Here is an 18,891-nt window from a genome sequence, read left to right as displayed (position 1 = left end):
TTGATACAACCACTCTGGAAGGCAGTATGGAGTTTCCTTAGAAAACATGGAACAGAACCACTGTTTGACCCAGTTAATCCACTCCACAGTTTATACCCAAAGGACTTAAAATCAGAATACTATAGTGACATGGCCACACCAATGTTTATACAGCTCAATTAACAGAAGCTAAGCTATGGAACCAACCGAGGTGTCCTTCAACAGATGAATGGATAAAGAAAATGTAGTGTATATACACAATGGAATATTACTGAGCCATAAAGAAGAATGAAATTATGGCATTTGCCAGTAAATGGATGGAACTGGAGACCATCATGCTAAGCGAAATAAGCCAATCCCCAAACACCAAAGGCTAAAATGTTCTCTCTGATATAGGGATGCTGACTCATAATAGGGGCCAGGGAGTTAGAGGTTCATTGAATTGGAGGAATTGGACAGGGGAGTAGGGGGAAGGAAGAGGAATGGAAATGGGAAAGACCGTAGAATAAATCGGACATACCTTTCCTGTGTTCTTATATGAATACATGACCAGTATAACTCCACATCATGTACAGTCACAAAAATGGGAAGCTATACTCCATATATGTATAATATGTCAAAATACATTCTATGTCATATATAACTAAAAGGAACAAATAAAAAATTTAAAAAGTGCATTGAATTTCTAACATAAATATAAAGGCATCTGCACCCAGACAAATCATAGTAAAATACACAAATACTAATAGAAGGAGAAAAATCTTAAAAGCTGCCAGAAACAAAGATTCCCTTCAAAGGAGCAGCTATAGACTGACAGCCAACTTTTTAATCAAAAAATTATACATTCTCCCCACAAAACCAAAGGCCGAATATTTTCTCTAATATGCGGATGCTAATTCACAATGAGGCAGGGGGCACTAGAGAAGAATAGCATTACCTTAGATTAGGAAGAGGGAATTGATGGAAGGGGGGGAGGGAGGGGAATGTGGGGACAGGAAGGATAGTAGAATGAATCAGACATTACTTTATGTGTATATGTGACTGCATGACCAATATGATTCTACAACATGTCACTCAGAAAAATGAGAATTATATCCCATCTATGTATGATATATCAAATGCATAAATGCATTCTACTGTCATGTATAGCTAATTAAAACAAATAAAAAATAAAGAAATCATACATTCTCAAAGAAAATAATTGTCAATTGAAAGAAAATTCTGAAGTATACTTTAGTTCTTTTTAGTTAAAGATTTAAAATAAAGGTCTGAAATGCAAAAGAGTATAAAGAGCAGAGAGTGACAAATATGAGGATGTTCTGAAATAAACATTAACTGTAAAATATTGGTCAGGCCTTAGTTAGACTATGACACTTGAAGTATTGAGACCTTTATGTCGTCTAGGAGAGAGAGATGTGTTGTCCAATGTAACTATTAAGCCAAGAAAAAGAAATTAAACAAAATAAGAATTGGAAAAGAAGAAATGAAACCATTAATGGACTACAGACCATGTATTTAGAAAATATACAAATGTGAATAAATTCAGAGATAACTTTATTACTGTATACTGGCAATACATAGAAAGGAAAACTCACAATCACTGACAATAGCATAAAAGGATGTGCCCAGAAATAAATCTCTAATATGGCTGAAGACTTCTTAAAGCCTATTGAAATAAATTATTAAAGACTTAATGATTGGTGCCATATGCCATGTCATTGATAGATTCTGTAATGTATAGATATTAGTTCTCTTCCCAATGGATTTATATAATCCCAGTCAAATGGGTTTTTTTTTGTTGTTGTTGTTGTTTTGTTTTGTTTGTTTGTTTTTGGTAGTTGTAGATGGACAGAATGCCTTTATTTTTTTCTGGTGCTGAGGATCAAATCCAGTGCCTCATACATACTAGACATGCACTGTGCCGCTGAGTTCCAGCTCCAGCCCACAAATATTTTTTAATATTTAATTTTTAGTTGTAGTGACATAATACCTTTATTTTATTTATTTATCTATCTATTTGTTTATTTATTTATGTGGTGCTGAGGATTGAACCCAGTGCCTCACACTAAGTAAGTGTGATAAGTGCTCTTATCACTGAGCCACAACCTTAGCCCTAGTCAGATTTTTAATAGGGTAATGTTGGGCACAGGGTTGGTTTTTTTTATTTTGTAGAAAATCTAATTCTAAAATTCTGTGGAAGATAAATAAAGGGCCTGAAACATCCAGTACACTCAAAGAAGAATAAGGTAGGAGAACTTAATCAATTATTAAACATTTCAAAGTATAGTAAACAAGACATTGTCATGAGTATAGTCTGGTTATAGTTGGACAGTGGAATAGAAGATGATCTATGTGCATGGATTACTTTGATAATTGATGAATATATGCTGATAATTAGAGAATGCCTTTTTATTTGAATGATCCTGGAAACCTGAGAAAGAATAGACTCTTACTTCATAAGGTTTACAAATTCTGGATAGATTAAATGCAAATAATAAAGCTTTTTGAAGATTATATGAGAAAATTCTGTTTTTATATAGGGAGATAAGAAAGCTAAATTTAAGATGTCATTTATTCTGAAATACACCACTATTTGTTTCTGTATCTCTAAAATAAAATGCTCTGTGAATGCTATTGTACAAAGTGTACCTCAATTTTCACATTTTTCATCCTCTAACATCTTAAAAACAACAAAATGTACTGCATTTCCTAAATTTTCTTACATATAGGGGGGCACAACTTAGGGTGTTTTCTGAGTCAGATGCATTCTTACAATTGGGAAGTTACAGAAGGCAGCTTTCTTTTTACTGCTGTTTTGACTGGTTGGTATGGTTGTAAGATCTGTTAGATGCAATAGAGGTAGCTAGAGTAATCATTCCAGTGTTCACTACCAGCTTCATGGGGATAAAAAGCCAATAGTATTAGCAGCGGCCTCAGCTTTTGGACCTCTGGCTCTCAGAGTATCCTTTATCTCAGTTTAGTGACTGACTTCTGATTCTCAGTTGTTCCATTATTTTGAACAACTTATAAGTATCTTAGTTCTTATATTAAATGTTTTTCTAGTTGAAATATCTAAACTGATATTTTTATTTCCTTTTCTATACTGAAATCTGAATAATAAAATTTTATTGGCTTAGGGAATCATTTAATTTTTTTTTCTTGTGCTGGGGCTGAACCTAGGAGCATTTTACTACTGAGTCATATCCCCAGCCAGATTTTATTTTTTATTTTGAGACAAGCTGTCACTAAATGGCTGAGGGTCTTGTAGCTGAGGCTGGCCCTGAACTTTTGATCCTCCTGCTTCAGCTTGCCAAGTCTCTGGGATTATAGTTGTGTGCACCACACTTGGCTTTTAATGGGTTGTTGTTTACTTGTTTGTTTTTGTGGTGCTAGGGATTAAGCGTAGGGCCTTGTTCATGCTTGGCAAGTGTTCTACCACTGAGCTTTATCCCTAGCCATAATTTTTTCTTGATTTTAAAAATTGTGGTAAAATGTTTATAACATGATTTTTTATCATTTTAACCATTCATATGTGTATAATTCAGTGGCCTTGAATACATTTCAAATGATGTATAATCACCACCAATATTTATACCACAAACTTTTTCATTTTCTCCAACAAAAATTCTATTTTATAGTCATTGGGGAGATGCAATTCAAGACCATGGTGAGCTGGCACTTCACACAAGGATGACTATGATAAAAATAGAAAAAGGAAAATAAGTGTTGGCTGAAGATCTGGAAAAATTGGAACCCCCATGCTACTGCTGTGAAAAACAGTTTGGTGGTTTCTCAAAATGCTAAACATAGAATTACCCTACAATCCAACAATTTTATATTAGTTGCCCCCAAAGAATTGGAAACAGACTTGAGCTGATAGTTATAAACTAATATTCATTGAAACATTATTTACAGTAGCCAAAAGTAGAAAACAACCCTTGTCCATCAATAGATAATAAAATGTAGTGTATATGTATAATGGAATATTATTCAGCCATAAAAAGGAATGAAGTTCTGATATGTGTTATGACGTGGATAAACTTTGAAAACATAGTAAGGGAAATAAGTCAGACATAAAAGAATGATTTTCATGTAATCAGTTATCCAGAATAGGAAAATTCTAGATGCAAAAAGTGGAATGTTTGGGGTGTAGTTCTGTGGTAGAAGTTTACTTATCTAGCATGTGTGAAGCCCTGGTTCAATCCCTAGCATAGTTTAAAAAAAAACACACACACACACACACACACACAGAAAGTTGAATAGAAGTTGCCAGAAGCTAGGAGAGAGGGAGGAATGGGAGTTATTGCTTAATATGAGGATGATCAGAATTTAATATCAAATAGAACAGTCTCAACTCTCAAATAGTACAGAATTTCTTCTCTAGGACTCATAAATGCTTAAGCATTCAATTGAGTGTCCTTAATAGTAAGGCAACTCATTCCTTTGTTAAATATTTTTACTGTTAATAAGGATATCTCCCAATATGGAGCTCTGATACAGCTTCCTTTAATTTCTATCATCATCCCAGTTCAGTTTTCTGGAACATTATAGAACAGTCTATCTCTTCTTTCTGTCATGTATTTCCACTCCTCATTTTTTAACACACACACACACACACACACACACACTCTTCAGGACATTGCTTTGACCATGTCAAGGTCACCCCCCCACACACATCCAAAAACCTTCCCCTGATTGCTACTGCTTTGAGCTTTTGCTTTTGCCTCCTCATACTTACTGACTACTCTCAGTGCTTATTCATATTCTAACTGTTTGACAATCTTCCACTTCTTATTACTCCACAGAATCTGTTCTTTGAACAGTCTAACTACTTTCTGAGCTATACTGTCAGTCCTGTGTTTCCAGTTGTCTCTTGGGCATTTTTATGTGAATGTCTCACTGACACCACAAAGTCAGCAAACCCTATACTGAATGAGTTATCTTTCCTTTTAAATTACATCTTCCCTTTTCCTTATAATCCTCTCCACCTATTTTAATTTGTACTTGAAACCCCAGAGCATCTCTGTTTTGTCCTCTTGTTTTTGGTGTGTGGCAAGCTCCCAAATCCTTTTGATTTCCCCTCTGCAATAATGCATCTATTTTTTCTTCCTCTCATTACTCTTATTTAGGTCCTGATTGTGTCTCTCCAAGATCTTAATTTTGTTTTTGTTTTTGTTTTTGTTTACCAGGGATTGAACTCAGGGGCACTCGACCACTGAGCCACACACCCAGCCCTATTTTGTATTTTATTTAGAGACCGGGTCTCTTCGAATTGCTTAGTACCTCGCTTTTGCTGAGGCTAGCTTTGAATTCTTCGTGATCCTTCTGCCTCAGCCCCCTTAGACGCTGGGATTATAAGCATGCACCTCTATACCTTCCTGGTAGTTCTTTTCTTTATAAGATAGTTTATACTATGCAGTCATTGGTTACATATGTTTATTCCCCTATAGTGTAGAAGTCAAATATTGAGATTCTTTGTGCTAGGCTGCATGCTGAGTACTGAGTTATAGAAATGAATGGTAGTTTCTGTCCTCAAGGAGCTTACATTCTAATGGTAGAAACAAACAAATCAAGAATTAAGGACAGTGTAGTTTAGTGAAAATGTGCCCCAGATACAGAAGGATCAGGGAAGAGGGCACATGATTCAAAATTAGTAGAGGGAATGGAGGACAGAAATATTTCCTAGGAAAGGAGATGCTTAACTTAAACATTTTTTTTTAAATTTACTAGGAATTGACTTTGTAATGTATTTTGTTTTAGTTGTAGGTGCACACAATACCTTTATTTTATTTTTATGTGGTGCTGAGGATCGAACTCGGCACCCTGCACGTGCTAGGCGAGCACTCTACTGTGAGCCACAACCCAGCCCAGGAATTGATTTTTATTCATAGTAACAGGGGTGTTACTATGAATACCTTGCTATGGAGACGGTTTGACAGTCTTCCGCAGCCCTACTCAGGAGGCTGAGGCAGAAGGATCACAAGTTTGAGGACAGCTCAGGCAACTTAGTGAGAGCATCTCAAAATGAAATAAACAAAAAACAAAAAGGGCTGGGGATGTAGCTTAATGGTAGAGCACCCCCCCCCCAGTGCTGCAAAATAAATAAAAAATAAATCCTTTCCCTGCCTTGAGCTTATAAAATTATCTCTTTTTATTTGTGTAAAAGCTTTTTGGATTTACCTTTTTATATTTAATCTACTGAGAATTTACTTAATTATTTATTTACTATTCCCAGCCCTTTTTATTTTATTTTATTTTTTTAACTATCTCCAGCCCTTTTTATTTTTATTTTGAGACAGGTTCTTGCTAGGTTGCTTAGGGCCTTGCTAAATTGTGGAGAGAGACCTCAAACTTATGATCCTCTCAAGTCACTGGGATTACAGGCATGGGCCACAGCAAATTTTAAATATTTAAGGTGTGCAAGACTTTTGTAAAGAAGAATAGTTAAATCTTATCAAGAGACATACAGATCACCTAAATAAATGGAGTTGCATACCACATATTAAGATAGATTGAAAGACCCGAGTGGTAAAAATATTTTTCTTAAAATGATAGTAGATATATTGAAATCTAAATACACATCCCTATAGGCTTTTCTGTGGAACTTGACAACCTAGTAGAACAGTTTCTGTGGAAGTGGAAAGGAATAAGAATAGTCAGAATATTCTTAAAATAAGGTGGGAAGAATTTTTAATTCATCTTCTCAGTCAACAAATTTTGACTGCCGTAGCTAAGCACTGCTGGGACCTGGTTTTAACCTGTGAATATAGATAGACATGTCTCCCATCTAAGGTTCACATTCAAATCTACTTGTAGTGACACCTATAATGTTTAATAGACCACTCCCTAAAATATCAGATGGGTGCCAGGACTACAACAAACTTACTACTCCAATTTTATTATTTGAATTTTATGTTTTCCTGGATATATATGTTGGGTTTTTTTCTTTACATTTTCTGTAATTGGTTTTTCCTAATTTCTCTTTATAGGAGGAAGCCTAGTACTAGATGTTTTGCTTTAAATAAATCTTTAAAATAGTATTAGGTGGATCACAGCTTTGTGAGAAGGGAGTGGGGTCAGAGAAGAATGTATGACTGAGTGATATCTGAAGAGGTGCCCCACCTTAGGGAGAGAAGGAGGAGGATGATCTTGAGGCTTTCACAGGCATGGACTTTGAGTTGCAGTCTGAAGAGTATCTGAGCCACCAATAAAAAGATGAGGGCTGGGGTTGTGGCTCGGTGGGAGAGTGCTGTCCTAGCATGTGTGAGGACCTGGGTTTGATCTTCAGCACCACATAAAGATAAATAAATAAAGGTATTGTGTCCATCTACAACTAAAAACTATTTTTAAAGGGGGAGGGCAGATAAATAACAAAGGTAATACAAAATAGGTGCTATGTTGCTGATGAGTTTTTTATATGCTTTGTGGGGGGGGAGTAGGTGGGTGGACATATATGACCCTTGCAGAAACAATTGTTTATTATATTGAATAAATGAAGTCAGGACACCCCCAACACATACCTGTTACTATGAATAAAAATCAGTTCCTTGCCTGGGGTTGTGGCTCAGCAGTAGAGCACTCGCCTAGCACATGAGGGGTGCTGAGTTTGATCCTCAACACCACATAAAAATAAAATAAAGGTATTGTGTCCAATTACAACTAAAACAAAATATTTTTTAAAAATTAATTTCCAATATATTAAATATATAAAAAGGTAAATCCAAAAAGCTTTTACACAAATAAAAAGAGATAATTTTATAAGCTCAAGGCAGGGAAAGGATTTATTTTTTATTTTTTGCAGCACTGGGGGTGCTCTACCATTGAGGAGCTACATCCCCAGCCCTTTTTGGTTTTTGTTTATTTCATTTTGAGATGCTCTCACTAAGTTGCCTAAGCTGTCCTCAAACTTGTGATCCTCCTGCCTCAGGTTCCTGAGTAGCTGGGATTGCAGTATGTGTTCCCACCTGGCTCTTTTTGATGCTGGCAGTTGAACCCAGATCCTTAAGCATTCCAACAACCGAACTACTCCCCCAGCAGGAACAGATTTTTTAAATAAGACTCAAACATTTAACCACAAAAATTTGATAAATTTGACTATTAAAAATAGACACTTCTTAAGCCATTCCCCAAAAACAAAATGCCAAATGTTTTCTCTGATATAAGGATGCTGATTCATAATGGGGATGGAAGGGAGCTTGGAAGAAATACATAAACTTTAGATAGGGCAAAGGGGAGGGGAAGGGAAAGGATAGATAGGGCAAAGGGGAGGGGAAGGGAAAGGAGGGGACACGGGGGTAGGAAAGATAGTGGAATGAGATGGACATAATTACCCTAAGTACATGTATGAAGACACAGATGATGTAACTCTACTTTGTGTACAACCAGAGACATAAAAAAAATTGTGCTCTAGATATGTAATATGAAATAAATTGCATTCTGCTGTCAATATATAATAAATTAGAACAAATAAAATAAAAAATAGAAACTTTTGCTCATTGCGACCTTATTAAGAATCTTTAAAGACAAAGTACATGTACTTGTTGATTGATTGTATGTCCTCCTCTGAGAAGTGTCTGTTGAGGTCCTTGGCCCATTTGTTAATTGGGTTATTTGTTATCTTCTTGTTTAATTTTTTGAGTTCTTTGTACATTCTGGATATTAGGGCTCTATCGGAGGTGTGGGGGGTAAAGATTTGTTCCCAGGATGTAGGCTCTCTATTTACCTCTTTTATTGTTTCTCTTGCTGAGAAAAAACTTTTTAGTTTAAGTAAGTCCCATTTGTTTATCCTTGTTGTTAACTCTTGGGCTATGGGTGTCCTATTAAGGAATTTGGAGCCTGACCCCACAATTTGTAGATCGTAGCCAACTTTTTCTTCTATCAGACGCAGTGTCTCTGATTTGATACCTAGCTCCCTGATCCATTTTGAGTTAATTTTTGTGGATGGCGAGAGAAAGGGATTCAATTTCATTTTGTTGCATATGGATTTCCAATTTTCCCAGCACCATTTGTTGAAAATGCTATCCTTCCTCCATTGCATGCTTTTAGCCCCTTTATCAAATATAAGATAGTTGTAACTTTGTGGATTAGTCTCTGTGTCTTCTATTCTGTACCATTGGTCTACCCACCTGTTTTGGTACCAGTACCATGCTGTTTTTGTTACTATTGCTTTGTAGTACAGTTTGACCTCTGGTATCGCTATGCCTCCAGATTCACACTTCCTGCTTAGAATTGCTTTTGCTATTCTGGGTCTTTTGTTTTTCCATATGAATTTCATGATTGCTTTGTCTATTTCTACAAGAAATGCCGACATACAATCAATCAACAAGTACATGAAAAAATGCTCACCATCTCTAGCAATCAGAGAAATGCAAATCAAAACCACCCTAAGATACCATCTCACTCCAGTAAGATTGGCAGCCATTATGAAGTCAAACAACAAGTGTTGGCGGGGATGTGGGGAAAAGGGTACACTTGTACACTGCTGGTGGGACTGCAAAATGGTGAGGCCAATTTGGAAAGCAGTATGGAGATTCCTGGGAAAGCTGGGAATGGAACCACCATTTGACCCAGCTATCGCACTTCTCGGACTATTCCCTGAGGACCTTAAAAGAGCGCACTATAGGGATACGGCTGCATCAATGATTATAGCGGCACAATTCACAATAGCTAGACTGTGGAACCAACCTAGATGCCCTTCAATTGATGAATGGATTAAAAAAATGTGGCATCTATACACAATGGAGTATTATGCAGCACTAAGAAATGACAAAATCATAGAATTTGCAGGGAAATGGATGGCATTAGAGCAGATTATGCTAAGCGAAGCTAGCCAAGCCCTAAAAAACAAATGCCAAATGTCTGCTTTGATATAAAGAGAACAACTAAGAACAGAACAGGAAGAAAGAGCATGAGGAAAAGACTACAGTAAACAAAGACGAATGGGGGGAGAGAAACGGAGAGAGAAGGGAAAGCATATGGAAATGGTAGGAGACCTTCAAGGATACATAAAATTATAAGAGGTTATGAGGGGCAAGGGGGAGGGAAAAAAAAAAGGGAGAGAATTGAACAACAGCAGGGGAGGTAGAGAGGGAAGATGGGAGGGGAGGGGAGGGGAGGGGGGATAGTAGGGGATAGGAAAGGTAGCAGAATACAACAGTCACTAATATGGCATTATGTAAAAATGTGAATATGTAACAGATGTGATTCTGCAATCTGTATTTGGGGTGAAAATGGGAGTTCAAAGCACAATTTGAGTCTAATGTATGAAAGATGACATATCATGAACTATGTAATGCGATAAATAATCAATAAAAAAATTAAAAAAAAAAAAGAAAAAGTACAAAATTAGTAAAGGTACTTGCAACACACATATTATCTATTGGTATATAATAAATTACTCCAAAATTTAGCAGCTGAAAATAACATTTATCTCAGTTTTTGTGGGTTAGGAATCAGTGCAACTTAGTTTGCTGGTTCTGATTCAGGGGTCTCATGAGGATATAATAAGTCAAGGGTTACAGTCATCTCAAGCCTTTATTGAGGGAGGATCTGCTTCTGGGCTTCTTCATGTGGTTTAGCTGGCTTCAGAACATCTATTGCCAAATTTTCTCACATTGGCCTCTTGACAACATGGCTTTCCAAAAGAGAGAAAGAGAGGGCCCAAGATGGAAACCACAGCCTTTTTGTAACCTAATTTTAGAAGTGATATCCCATCACTTCTGCCATGTTGAATTAGAAGTAAATTAATAAATCAAATCTATATACTCAAGGGGAAGAGATAGTACGATGTATGAATACCAAGAGGTAAGGTTCCTACCACAACATGGAATGGTCTTTAACTTCATTAACAATTAGGGGAATAAAAACTAAAACCACAGCAAGATAGTTTTGTATAAATCATACCGATAGAAATGAAAACACTTGACAGTATCAAGCATTGGTGATGATATGGAGTGGCAGGAACTTTCTTCCACTGCTGGTGGCAGTGCTGATGGAAGTGTAAATGGGAAGAGCTATTTTGGAAAATAACAGGATGTGCTACAAGCAATACTACTCACAGACATTCACCCCTCTCCTGTGATTCTCAAACTTGAGGTGCATCAGAACTACCTGGAGGGATTGTTAAAATTTCTGAACTGGATCTATCCCCCCATCGTTTCTGATTAGATAGGATGGAGTGGGGGCTGATAATTTGCCTTTCTAAGTTACAAGGTGATGCTGATGCTGCTGGTCCAGGAATCATACTTTGAGAGTCAGCCATAGCCCTAAAGAAATGTGTGAAAGGGAAACTAGGAAGCATATCTAAAGGTATGTTTATAATATCATTATTTAAATTAGCACAAAAATATTAAAAAATTCAAGTGTCCCTCAGTAGCGGAATATATAAATCATTTTGTATTTAATTATAAAATAAAAACCTGGTTCAGATAGAGGAAAAAATCAAACTATAAACACCTCCTGCATTAATATGCATGAATCATATAAATACAATATTAGTCAAACATAAGAAGCAATGTGCAACATGATTCTATTCATAAAAAGTTCAAAAGCAGATGATACTGTAGTATTCAGGAATGCAAATATAGGTACTAGAATTATAAGGAAGTCAAAGGAATCATTACCAAGGTGGTGATGAATGATAATAATTACCTTAGGAATGGCACAGAGAGAGACTTAAGATTGGCACTGCTATATTCTTAATTTGGACTGAGTTACTGAAGGTTTACTTTACAATTATTATTATTTTTTTCCTGGTGGGGGTGGGTATCAAGGATTAAACTCAGAGACACTCAGTTACTGAGCCATATCCCCAGTCCTTTTTTGAACTTTTTAAAATTTAGAGACAGGGTCTCACTGAGTTGCTTAGGGCCTTGCTAAATTGCTGAGGATGGCTTTGAACTGGTGATCCTATTGTCTCACCCTCCTGAGCTGCTGGAATTACACACATGCGCCACCATACCCAGCTTCAGTTATTCTTTAAAACTATATGTTTTGCAAATCATTTACATAATTTTACAATAAAAAGGAGAAAAATTATATCATTTTGATTTCCATCTGACTATTAATGATGATGAATTTGTTTTATATGTTTCTTAGTCTTTGATTTTTTTCCTTCCTAATTATTTATGGACATCTTAAGTTTGTTTTTACATTTTATTTTTAGGTGTCCTCTATTATGAACGTTGTTTGTTATCCATTATGTTTGAAATATTTTCTTCTAGTCCTTAGTTACAAGCAAGTTTGTTGTTATTGTTTATGTGGCCAAATTTATTCATCTTTTCATTTACCACTTTTGTTTCTTATTTGGAAATTTTTCTCTCTGGGATAACAAAGGATATTCTGTATGTTGTCTTCTAATAAATTTAAAATTTGAAAAATTTATGTTCAGTTATTTACACAGTTTGGTTATGAAGATATTTGGGTAGACAAAATTATCCCAACACTGTATATATGTATGTGCATGATTTTTTTCTCACTGATTCATGAACCAATCTCTGATATATTCCAGATTCCTGTTTGTCTGTAATAGCATCAGGTCCACACTACTACTTTATATATAATATCTTAGTTTGTGGTAATGCCAGTCTTTTTCTTTCATTTTGCACAAACCTGTGCTTATTTACTCTTGTGACCATTAGAATCAGATTGTCAAGTTCCATAAAATGTCCTTTTGGAATTTTGATTGTGATTGTTTTAAATTTGTATATTAACATAGGGACATATATATGAGATGTTTACAATTATAATGCAGAGTTCTTCAACTTATGAACATGGTCTTTATCTTCATTTATTTAGGCCTTTTAAAGTTTTCCTTAAATAAAGATTTGTAGTTTTCTAAGTAATGCTCTCATACTTGGGGGAGTGGGAGTTGATTTTATTCCTGGGAATCTTTGTGCTATTATGAATGAGTCTGGTTTTTTAAATGATCTTTTCTTGGGCTGGGGATATAGCTCAGTTGGTAGAGTGCTTGCCTTGCATGCACTAGGCCCTGAGTTTCCCCGTCTCCCCACCCCGCCCCCCAAAAGGTCAATATGTTAAATGATCTTATCATTTGGTGGCGGTATAGGAAAATTATTGGTTATTTTGTGCATGGATTTTGTGTTTGGTTCTTAAAGAATGCTTATTACCTCAAGTTCACCATTAGATGGATCTAGATTTTTAAGTTACTTATATCTGCAAATAGTTGTTTTATTTGTTCTTTTTCCATTCTTATATGTCTTGTTCTTGTTCTAATGGATTGGATTAGGGCTTTGAACTTATGATTCTCCTTTGCCAGCCTCCTGAGCTACTGGGATTATAGGCATGAGCTACTGCGCCTGCGCCCAGCTACTTTAAACCTTTTTGAGTGAACTTTAGATATGGATGTTGTGTACCACATTTGTTTGGGGTTTGGTTTTGAGCCCACTGCCTTTTTTTTTTTTTAAATGAATTAGTTTATCCCATTTATATTTTGTTGGTAGGGCAGTTTTCACATATTTTTTCATTGAGGCCTTTGTTTTATCTCCTATGGATTTATATACGTGCATGTGTATATGTGCACTTGTTTCCCATCTAGTAATTTTTGGTGGTTTATAAGTCTTACTAATTCTGCTGACTATCTTTATAGATGTAATATCTTTAAACCTCTATTTCTTGATTTGCCAAGATAATCAGGATTCTCTTAATCCTTTGTTATTAAAGATAGGAAAATTAAAGCACTTGTACTTTCCCTACCTCCATCTACCCTCTTTTACCTCTTCATATAGGAGATAAACTTTGTTTGTTTGTTTTTTTAGAGAGAGAGAGAATATGAATTTTAATATTTATTTTTTTTAAGTTTTCGGCAGACACAACATCTTTGTTTGTATGTGGTGCTGAGGATCGAACCCCGGCCGCACGCATGCCAGGCGAGCGAGCGAGCTACCGCTTGAGCCACATCCCCAGCCCAAGAGATAAACCTTGTTAATGATTTATTATTGTCATTTGTTTTGTACTTTATACCTAAGTCTCAAAGTGATGTGTTTAAATGGAATTAATGTTTACCTTTAATTCTTTAAAATCCTGGATTCTTAATTTCTGATTTTTACTATTTATTCATCTTTTCATCAGCTGAATTATACTGTCAAATAAGTTTAGATCAGCTGGGCATAGAGGTGCCCAGTGACTCAGGAGGCTGAGACAGAAGGATTGCAAGTTGGAGGCCAGCCTCAGCAGTTTAGCAAGGGACTAAGCAACTTGGCAAGATCTTGTCTCAAAATAAAAGGGACTGGGTAAACGTCACTGTGTTCAATTCCCTGTACCAAAAAAAAAAAAAAAAAGTTTAGATTGATTTTTATGGTCTTAGTACTTATGTAAAAGTGGGCAACTATAAAATTGTCAAATCGTGTATTTTTTCTGCTGAATTCTGTAGATACTTTTTCATAAACTTTTTTTCTTCTAGCATTAAATATTATTGAATAGAGAAGATGTAAGATCAGCCTGAACGCTGTTTTCTGTTCTTAGTTACCAAATGTACTAACTTCTCCAGCATCAAACTTTCTGGTATTGGTACATTCATTATTTTTTGTTCATTATGTACATCATTTAATTATATGTTAGATGTTCTTTATCTTCAGTAATTAGCATTATTTCACATTTTAATTCTTTATTCTTTTCATTAACTTAAATGTGGCTTTTTTTTTCTCCCTCACACTTACCTTCTATATTCCTAACAAGTGTTTATTCCATTTCTTGTTATTTTCAGTATGACTTTCCTATCTTCATTTATTTCTCTAACCTGCTAATTTACTTTTTTAAAATATATATATTTTTTAGTTGTAGATGGACACAACACCTTTATTTTATTTTTATGTGGTGCTGAGGATCAAACCCAGTGCCTCACACATGCCAGACAAGTGAGCTACCACTGAGCCACAACCCCAACCCCTCCTAATTTATTTTTGTCTCCTTTTTCATCTGTTCCTCAATCTTTCTTTTTAAACTTTTTTCTTTAAAAAAAATGGATTTAATAGTGGTAGTTGGGGCTATATCAGACAGTTTGTTTCCCTGACACAGACATCTGCTATACGTTTTATCTGCCTTTTGCCTATTATGTTCCCATCCTCCTCCTCCACCGTTTTTGTTGTGGCAGGGATGTTAAAATTTCTAAGCATAGGCCCCATGTTGGATCCTTCATTGTTCATCTGTCTCCTTTAAGTAGACTACTTCTATTTGAGCCTCTCTGCTCAAGAATGCTATGGGGAAAACCAGGCAGAGTGAACCCAGACAGGTCAAGCTTTTTACAGACATCTTGTCTCAGAAAGCTTCCTCAACAAATCTATTGTGTTCTCATCACTCCTTTTAAAAAATCTTTCTTCCCCTTACTGCCATTTTGAGCCAAGCCAGTCAGTTAAGATGAAGAATCCACTCAGGCAGGAGATAGGTACGGATTATAGTAAAGCTTGATAATAGATTTCTGTTTAACAAATTGACATTCATTTTTATTCTGCTCAGCTGACATTGACTTTTTAATCATTTATATGTAATCATCAACAGTCATTCTTACTAAGGAACTGATTCCCATTAGAAGAACAATATTAAAGAAACTTACTTTTGTTTAAATTAGAATTTTCTAAACCTCGTTGACTTGGAGCATTGCTTGTGCGTATGTGATAACATACTATGAAACATTCAGGGAAATGCTATTCTAATACCAAACTCTTGTGCTTCTTCTCAAACATGTTTTTTTCTGCCTCTGGCCTGGAATGCTCTCTAACTTCATCTTCCCATCACCAGGGCCCCTTACCCCCAGTGATTTATGGGAGACATTTGGAAATTGTATATATATGTATATGTATGTGTGTGTGTATAGTAGGTGGACACAATACCTTTATGTTATTTTTTAAATATTTATTTATTTATTTTTAGTTGTAGTTGGACACAATACTTTTATTTTATTTATTTATTTTTATGTGGTGCTGAGGATCGAACCCAGTACCTCATGCATGCCAGGCAAGAGCTCTATTACTGAGCAGCCCCAGCCCCTAGAAATGTTCTGATGATCATAATGACTAGAGAATGCTTGTCACTCAATGCTATAGGCCAGGGAATGCAGTTGCCCCACCCAAAGTACCACTCATATACCCCTTGGAGGAACACTGAACTCATCAACTTTTATTCAGTCTTTTATAACTCAGTTCTGGTTATCTTTTCCAGAAGCTTTCTCTAACTTCTTTTGTCTCCTCCCCACACTATCTCCATCCCTACTCCTCTTTCATCCTGCTTGAACTCTTGTAACATTTTATATACAACTAGATTACTGAAGTAAGTTTTTTACAATATAGTTGTCTAGAAATGTATAATTCACCCTCACTGTGGGAGCACAAGTTTTTCATGGTAGAGATTTTTTGTGTCATTGGTCTATGACAAATATCTTTCTAAAACAATGCATGTTACTTGACATTAATGAATGAGTTGTACTTTTAATATAAATTAGAAGTATGGTATTACTCTTAAAAAACTATGCTTTCTTATACTGCAGTGATAATATTGTTTAATAATAATCTCACTAAAAGTATGTTTTTTTTTCAGATATGGACGATAGAATTTAGAGTAGTGTTGTTTTGTTTTGATTTTAACCTTGACTACACATTGGAAAAACTGGAAGAACTTTTTTTTAAAATTTTTTTAATGTATATCCTTTGTGTATTTTAGCACATTTTACCTTTAAAACAAATTTTGTACAATATGTCAATGTATCTCTGAGTAGTTGAACAGTGTTTAAAAAAAAAAAAAAAAAAAAAAAGCTAAGTATATACCTAAACCGTAAGACTTAGTTTCATGCCATTATCATCTGACTACTGAGGAAAAAAGACCTGAATTACAATAACCCATCTCAGCAAAATTTTCCAATTAAAATTAGAAGGGCTTCAATTTACAAATCTTTTGAAAGGGCAGTATTAATGCAATTCACATCAGAACATCCTGTTAATATAATTAACAACAAACCACAATTTTACTATATGGTAGAACTTTCTACTGGTCTTTCAATTCCTTCAGCCTTCTAATTGCAGACTTGACTGTGACGGCAGAAGTGGTGTTGTAGGTCCAGGCACCACCAGCCACTGTTTTCATGCAGGAACCACAGTGCCAGATCCCCACAGTCCGACTCTTCATCTAGGTTTTGCCTCAAGGAACATGTATACTTGGCATGCTGGCTGATTTTAATTTTCTTCGCCATTTTCCTGAGGGAGGCACCGACGATTTAGACTTTCTTAGTGCGTTTAGCCATGTCACCGCCACTTAGGCCCAAGACTGAAGAGGAAAAGATGTTTTGCACAGGCGCAATTTAGGCGGGGGAAGAACTTTAAAAAGTGCAGGTGCCTATGTCCTATTCTCAGAGATTCTGGTGTTTGAGAGTAAGTCCCTCAAATGATTTTTAATCTGTAGTAGGTGTTGAAAACTATCATTTTATGAGCCACTGATGTACAACATTTTGGAAATTCAGAAAACAGAAGACTGAGAAGCTACTAAATTACTGAAGAACAATGAAAAGAGTAGGGGATTCTAACTTAAAAAAAATACTGAACAGAGCTTGTGAGTTCTTCTGAGGGCAAGGAGCTTGTCAGTTTTGTTCAGCTCAGCTCTCAGATCAAGTCGGAGCACAAGTAGAGATTTGGTAAATATTGACTGAATAAAAGCATATCATTAGTTAGTTAAAAGATAGTTGCTGAAGAACTATAGAAATCAGTCATACACAAAAATATTTTTGCAATGATACAGTGCCACTTTAATTTTATAATTAGTCAAATTAAGAACTGAGTATTTAATTCACTTGTTATTTCAGTTCATCTCATTATTTACTTTGTGCCAGGCACTGAAGCCCATGTGATTCTCAATCAACTTAATGAAGTTTGTATCCTTCAAAGAATGATAGGGATACTGACACTTGAGGGCTGAGTAACTTGCCCAAAGTTGCTAGCTAAGTGACAAAGCAGCAATTCTGATTTTAAAGCCTATGTTCTTAATTAATATGTTGGACCATAAGTCTTCACAACAATTCTAAGAGTTAGATATGATAATCCCATTTTGTTAGATGAAGTTTGTTTAGAAAGGTTATGCAACTTGTCTAGGGGCACACTGCTTAAGTGGAAGATCTGGTATTTGGATCTAGACATTCTGACTCCAGAGGTCATGCTTGTGACCACTGTGCTGTTGGAGCCTCCTCACTTAGTAATGTTTAATGTACAGCCACCCCTTTTTGTGAGTTTTTTAACCACAGTTGTTCACAGTTTTTCTGTTGGTTTTATAACTTCGGGCATCTTCACTGGTTTTCTACATATGGTTTTCAATGTGGATTTTTATCTTGGTTCAGATAAGTACCTTGGGCTTGCTATTCCTGGAGAATTAAAACATTACTAGGTTCTTTTCATTCTTATTTTCTCTTTTCTTTTAGTGATTTTAAATTAGATTTTTTCCTCTGCCCTAGGGATTGAACCCAGTGGCATACTACCACTGAGCTACATCCCCAGACCTTTTGATATTTTTTATTTCAAAGACAGGTTCTTGCTAAGTTGCTAAAGATGGCATTAAACTTGTGATTCTCCTGCCTCAACATCCCAAGTAGCTGGGATTACAGGCAAGGGCTACTGTAACTTATCTTTGAATTAGAATTTTAATAAACTTGTTTGTATTAATGCAGTCTTTTTGTAAACTTCAGTTGTTTGAATCAGTAGTCTTCACACTTAAATTTTGTGCCCTATTAGCAAAAAGAATTTGAACACATTATTTCCACTCTATATTTGTTTTGTGTCTAACACTATATAAAATCATGAATCATACATTATAAAATTTGAACATTTATTAGCATTTTTTAAAGCTAAACTAAAAAGAAAACAAGTTTGAAATTGTTATTGACTTTGTTCATCTTTGGGTTTATATGCTAAGTCATAACAT

General features: G+C 35.5%; 1 protein-coding gene and 1 pseudogene across 7 annotated transcripts in view; one reads left to right on the top strand and one right to left on the bottom strand.

The window, feature by feature from the left end:
• BRAF (B-Raf proto-oncogene, serine/threonine kinase) overlaps positions 1-18,891 on the top strand; it is a 189,402-nt gene that overhangs the window by 19,066 nt on the left and 151,445 nt on the right. The gene's annotated exons all lie outside the window — the stretch shown is intronic.
• LOC308644981 (large ribosomal subunit protein eL43-like) lies at positions 16,972-17,251 on the bottom strand (annotated as a pseudogene). Its single transcript has one exon. The product of its transcript is annotated as a large ribosomal subunit protein eL43-like (transcript).

Source organism: Spermophilus citellus (assembly GCF_964194105.1).
Source record: "Spermophilus citellus genome assembly, chromosome: 3".
NCBI classification, from domain to species: Eukaryota; Metazoa; Chordata; class Mammalia; order Rodentia; family Sciuridae; genus Spermophilus; species Spermophilus citellus.
Note: the sequence above shows the minus strand (reverse complement) of the source record. Positions and strands in the feature narration are given on the sequence as shown.